The sequence below is a fragment of the Setaria italica genome, chromosome IV, assembly GCF_000263155.2.
Source record: "Setaria italica strain Yugu1 chromosome IV, Setaria_italica_v2.0, whole genome shotgun sequence".
Lineage (NCBI taxonomy): Eukaryota > Viridiplantae > Streptophyta > Magnoliopsida > Poales > Poaceae > Setaria > Setaria italica.
In genome coordinates, this window is record NC_028453.1 from 20,642,832 (window position 1) to 20,649,658 (window position 6,827).

Sequence of the window (6,827 nt, forward strand, 5' to 3'; positions counted from 1 at the left end):
CGATCACGCACAGGACGTAGGGTATTACCCATTCTAGCGGTCCGAACCTGTCTAAATCGTGTGTCTGCGTTTACCTTTGAGTTCCTGATCTCAACAAGCCCCACTAACCAAAATACTACCTCTAGCGCCTCCCTCGGTAGGTTGTTATGTTTAAACACCGACAGCTAGAGCGCCAGGTAGGGGAACTCGCCAACAATCCACTAGCGAACTCGATGGCACAAGTCATCATCAAGTCAATCGTCGCGTTCCAAGCAGGCGCGACGTTCGTCTTCGACTCCTGGGTTTGCATCGCAGATGGCACTGGAAATTTCTACCGCTACATCGCGTCGACCCCGGAGAAGAAACAGCAAACCATGAAGCTCCATCACCAAGTTTTGAAGAATCTCGTCGAGAGTTTCGGCGAATTTCAATTTCTGACCTAGTTAGAGGCTGGGAGGACGAGTCTGAGTTCAACTCGACTTCTTCCGCTAGTTCGATTGACTTTCACGAGCCAGCACATAAACCATCATGCTAGTCGGATTACTACCTGAGTTAATTCCCGTTCGGACTCCACAACACGACCAGTATTTATCAAGCTGCCCTGTCTAGATCACAATCCGATACGGATACGATTAAGAACCTCGCCTACTACTCGGATTCGGACGAGGAGACTCCATTATCAAGTCCGCAACAGGGCTTGGTAATCACATCAACTCCCCAAGGACGATTTGTCTACTGGCCCAATATGAAGCCACCCGCTCTTGCCAAAGATGATGATTTGCGCCTCATCGCCTACCTCGACACTCTCCTGTATCAGGAGGGAACTCTTTTGTCACCCATTTACGAGGAAGGCGGCACCACGGAGATCATCACTTCAAGCTTGGGAAGCCACTCTCCAGAGCGAGAACTCTTCACCTTCATTACTAGACATGAGGACGAAGAAGAAGAGCAACGGGATAGAAACCTGTGATATGAGCATCACCTGGATGATGTCTGGTAGAATGAACTCACCGCCAACATTGTCAGAGAAGAGACCAAAGCTCAAAGAACTTGACGACAAGCAAGAAACACCACAAGAGCAAAGCGCCGCCACCACCTTGCAGCGGACCTACCAATCCAGAACCTGGATAATGCCTTTGAAGCAGTTCAAACGTGTCACCATCATACTCCCTTGGCTACCATCGCATCTATTGATCTCATCATCCGCACAATATCTCTGAACAAGTAAACTAGACAATTAGCTGAACTAGCGGAACTCGCGTACGAACAACTCGATCAGCAGAATCTGACACAGTTAGTCCAACACTTCTTATCCTAATGAAGTCAACATGGCAGCAGCCATAGAGGCCCTCCGTCCAGATCAAGTCAACTCGGAGGCGCTAGACCAATCCAAGCTAGAGCTGAAGGTAGTCGGGCAGGATCCTCGGTAGAACGTGGCCACGGTGGGGCTAACTCAGAGCCTAAACACCTAGTAGAAGACCTACGCAACAAGATCAACGCCATCCACGATGCCCGTACCATCATCAACGGATGGCACCACGAGCGCAATTAAGAAGTTGAACACCCAGGAGATGATACCGATAGGTTCCCCGCCTTCTCAAGACATGTGAGGAGGACAACTCTACCCAAAAAGTTCAAACCCTCGGGTATCACCAAGTACGATGGTAAGCAGGACCCAGTCCAATGGCTCCGATGCAACTCACTATCAGTACAAGCAGCTGGGGGAAACGACAACACCAAAGTCATCTACTTCCCTATCTGCATGGAGGCGACGCCACTCACAAGGCTCGAATAGTTGGATAAGAACTCCATCGACTCATGGAAGGACCTCAAGGTAACATTCACCAGCAACTACGCAGGGGCAATGCAACATTCTGGCCATAGGATCGACTTGTCTCAAGTTAAAAACAAGAAGGCGAGACCCTGTGGAGCTACTTACGTCGCTTCTTTGACAAGAAGGCCACAATTGTGGATATCACAGAGCGCGACGTTATTGACTGCTTCTAGAATGGCCTCAACGATCGCCGAATGTTCCAGGACTTCGGTAGAAGACACCCCGTTGATGTCAAATTTCTCAAGATCATGGTACAGATATGGGCAGATGAAGAAGACGGGGAGATTGAAAGTTTTGAGTCCAATCGCAACAAGGGCCAGAGCAACAACAATCAAAACAATGGCTAACGCAATGACAAGAACCGCAACAATCGCCCCAACAATGACAACCGAAATAAGTACTTGGGATCACAACCGCAAGCGCAAGCTAGACATTACTGTCGCGGTAATTTCGTAGTCATCCAAGAAAGGCAGCGACAAGAATCAAGGCAAGCCCTCGCTCAATGAGCTCCTGAAGAAACAGTGCCCATGGCACCCATACCACAAGCACTCTATGATAGATTGCTTTAGTCTATGAAGAGTCGTGAAGGACCTGCTAGAGCCATCTGGAACCAAAGACAAGGGCAAGGCTAAGGAAGACGAAGACGATGATGACAATGGCAAGTTCCAGAACCCATCCAACACCGTCAACGTCATCTTTTGCGGAACCCCCGGTACTACTACTAACCGGTCCATGAAACTCACTCTTCGAGAGATAATATCCATTGAATCTGTGACACCAACATTTCTCAAATGGTACAAGGTGCCAATTATCTTCTTCAGGAAGGACCAATGGACTAGTTTCTCAGACTCAGGACGATATCCCCCATCCTGGACCCGGTTGTCGCTGGCTCAAGACTTACTAAAGTACTCATCGACGGCGGTAGCGGTCTCAACGTCCTGTTCGCCAAGACACTGAAGAAGATGGCCCTCGACGTCACCGATATGCTCATCCTAACGAACTCTCCGTTCTATGGGATCATCCCGAGCAACACGGCTGTACCCCTCGGACAAGTGGTTTTGCCAGTTACCTATGGGACCAAAGATTACTATCGGACATAATACATCCGAATCAAGGTAGCGGACTTGAAACATCGTATCACGCCATCATCAGAAGACCAACATTGGCCAAATTCATGACCATCCCGCACTACGTGTACTTAGTACTCAAGATGCCGGGATCCAAGGGAATACTCTCCCTGCGCGGAGACTTGAAGATGTCGTATGATTGCGACACAGAAGTCGTGGAGCTAGTAGCAACTACCCAAGTACCAAACTCGATGATGCAAGTCTTTGCCACATCCAAAAGTTGTCCGCGGTAGAGCTTGAGATACCAGAAAAGAAGTCGAGGGCAACCAAGGTCAAGCCAACAAGTGAAGTACACATCAAAGCCATTGACGTTGAGACTGGTGATAGCTCGAAAACAGCCCTGATTAGCACAAGGCTGGATCCTAAATAGCAAAGCACGCTCGTTAGCTTCCTCTGAGCCAACCGAGACATCTTCGCATAGAAACCAGCGGACATGCTGGGGGTGCCCAAGGAGTTGATCGAGCACTCACTCAATGTGAATCCAAAAGCTACACCAAAAAGACAACAAGAAGGAAAGCCATCAAGAAAGAGTTGGCCAAACTACTCAAGGCGGGCTTCATAATAGAAGTCTATCATCTAGAGTGGCTTGTCAATCTCATCCTGATGCGAAAGTAAAACAACAACGAGTGGAGGATTTGTGTCAACTACACAGAACTCAACAAGTACTGTCCAAAGGATCCCTTCGGGCTCCCTAGGATCGATCAAGTCATCGACTACACAGCTGGATGCGCCCTTCTCTATTTCCTCAATTGCTACTCGGGGTATCACCAAATAGCTCTCAAGGAGGAAGACCAAATCAAGACCGTGTTCATCACCCCATACGGAGCTTTCTGATACCAACAATGTCTTTCGGGTTGAAGAACGCAGGCGCTACTTATCAGCAGGCAATCCAGGAGTGCTTCAAGAAGCAGCTACACAACAACGTGGAGGCGTACGTGGACGACGTGGTCGTAAAGACCAGAAATCCCGCCGACCTGATTACGGATCTAGAAGAAACTTTCGCAAGTTTGCGAGAGTTCCAGTGAAAACTCAACCCGACAAAGTGCGTCTTCGGCGTGCCCTCCGCGAAACTATTCGGGTTCATCATTAGTCGCCAAGGCATTGAAGCTAACCCCAAGAAGATCTCCGCCAAAAATGACATGCATGCCCCATCTGGCATCACGGACGTCCAGAAGCTAACTGGATGCATGGTAGCCCTCAACAGATTCATCTCAAGGTTTGGAGAACAGGGTCTACCCTTGTTCAAACTACTCAAGAGGCAAGACAATTTTCAGTGGACCGACGAGGCAGATCAAGCCCTACAACAATTAAAGGACTTCCTATCAAAGCCATCGATCCTCACGGAGCCAAACCGTAATGAAGACTTGCTGCTCTACATCGCCGCAACTACTCACATTGTCAGCATGGCAATTGTGGTTGAAAGACCGGAACTAAGCCATGTATTCAAAGTACAAAGGCCCGTCTACTTTGTAAGCAAGGTGCTGTCAGATTCGAAGACTAGATATCCACCGGTCCAGAAGCTGCTGTACGCGATACTGCTCACCTTGCGCAAGTTACGACATTACTTACAAGAGCGCAAGATCTCTGTTGTCACCGACCTTCCCTTGGGAGAAATTCTCCAGAATCAGGATGCAACAGGAAGAATATCTAAGTGGGCTGTAGAACTTGGAGCATTATCCCATGAATTCAAATCAAGGAATGCAACCAAGTCCCAAGCCCTAGTCGATTTCATGGCCTAGTGGCGGGAGAATCAACTACCAATGGTAGCAGAGCGTCCAAAGCACTGGGTCATGTATTTTGATGGATCACTCAAGCTCGAGGGTGTCGGTGCAGGTGTACTCTTGATACCTCCCAAGGGCGAACAACTCAAGTATGTTCTGCAAATCTTCTAGGAAGTGTCCAACAATGAAGTTGAATACGAGGCGCTTCTGCAAGGGCTTTGCCTGGCAGTCTTGCTAGAAATAAAGTGATTGATAGTCTACGGTGACTCACCGGTGGTGATTAATCAAGTCAACGATGAGTGGGACCGCCATAAGGAAAACATGGATGCGTATTGCCTAGATGTACGCAAGCTAGAGAACAAATTCTTTGGTTTGGAGTTCCACTATGTAGTTCGTAACAACAATGTTGCCAACGTCCTATTTAAACTTGGATCTACTCATGCTCAAGTTCTAGCAGGGGTTTTCGTCCATGAGCTGCACAAGCCATCCATAACGGAGCCAACACCATCAGCAACCACTCATCGAGGTCGTACCACACCAAATCGGGAGGTCATGATGATCGACGTAGACTGGAGAGTTTCCTTCATCGACTACATCAAAGAGCACAAGTTACCCTCAGACAAAACAGAGGCAGAGCAAGCCTTACGACATAGCAAGAACTATGTTCTAGTCAGAGACAAGCTTTACAGAAGAGGTGCATCGTCAGGAGTACTCATGAAGTGCGTCTCATAGCAAGATGGCAAGACCATACTGGAGGAGATCCACAAAGGCATTTGTGGCAATCACACGTCCTCGCGAACAATCGTGAGCAAAGCTTTTAGATCAGGGTTCTATTGGCCTACAGCTCTTGCTGATGCCGAGGAACTAGTTTGCCGATGCCAAGGGTACCAATTTTTCACCAAACAGCAGCACGTCCCTGCCTACAAGCTGCTCACCATACCGCCCTTTTGACCCTTCGCATGCTGGGGGCTAGACATGATTGGCCCACTACCAACCACGCTTGGAGGATTCAACAGAGTTCTGGTAGCCATTGACAAGTTTACCAAGTGGATCGAGGTGAAGCCAGTTACCTGCCCCAAAGCAGACAGAGTACTCAACTTTCTCGATGAATTTGTTCATCGTTACGGCTTCCCCAATCGCATAATCACAAATTTGGGTCCAAACTTCAACAACCATGGGTTCTGGGAATACTGCGAGAACAGCAGGATCAACGTCCGGTACGTCTCTATCCCTCATGTGTGGGCCAATAGCCAAGTTGAGCACGTCAACGGGATGGTGCTTAATGGTCTCAAGAAAAGTTTACACGATATCGGAAACACGAAAGGAGGCAAGTGGCTCAAAGAACTACCCAATGTCCTCTGGGAGTTCCGTACCCAGTCATGCAAGGCTAAAGGGCAATCACCCAAGTTCCTGGTCTACAGATCCGAAGCTGTCCTACCTACCGACGTCATGTGGAAATCTCCAACAGTCGAGCAGTACGAGGAAGGCACAACAGAAGAAACAAGGCGTCTAGACATTGATAGCCTCAAAGAAGCTTGCTGCGCAGCACTCGTCCAGTCCGCAAGATACTTCGAAGGCCTTCGCCGCTACCATGACCGAAATGTCAAAGAATGATCATTCAACATAGGCGACATGGTCCTTCACCGTATCCAGGACACAAAAGGGCTACACAAGCTCAACTCACCATGGGAGGGGCCTTTTACGATCTCCAAGGTCACCGAACCTGGATCATATCGATTACAACACCCCTTAGGTGAAGACATAGACAACTCGTGGATCATCGAGCAACTCTGTTAATTTTATCCCTAATTTAGATTTGCATATTCATGCAAATCATTGGCCCTAGTTGTAGAATTACAACTCAACAAAGCAGTCATATTTTTGTTGTAATTCGACTATTTATTTGTACTTTATCACAACTTGTAGAAGCAAGTTCGCAGTAATCCTAAATGAGCTATTCAGCTCCCTGGGCAAAATCGCCTAAATCGTGGCTTGTAATAACAAGTCTGCACAACTCCAACGAGCTATTAAGCTCCCTGTGTCGGTGTTTTAACCCAGCAACCTATAAAGAAAGTACCCGAGGTAGGGTTTTGGTTGGTGGGTGTCATCGAATTCAAGGAGTCGATGGTGACATAGGGACACGATTTAGAAAGGTACCCGAGGTAG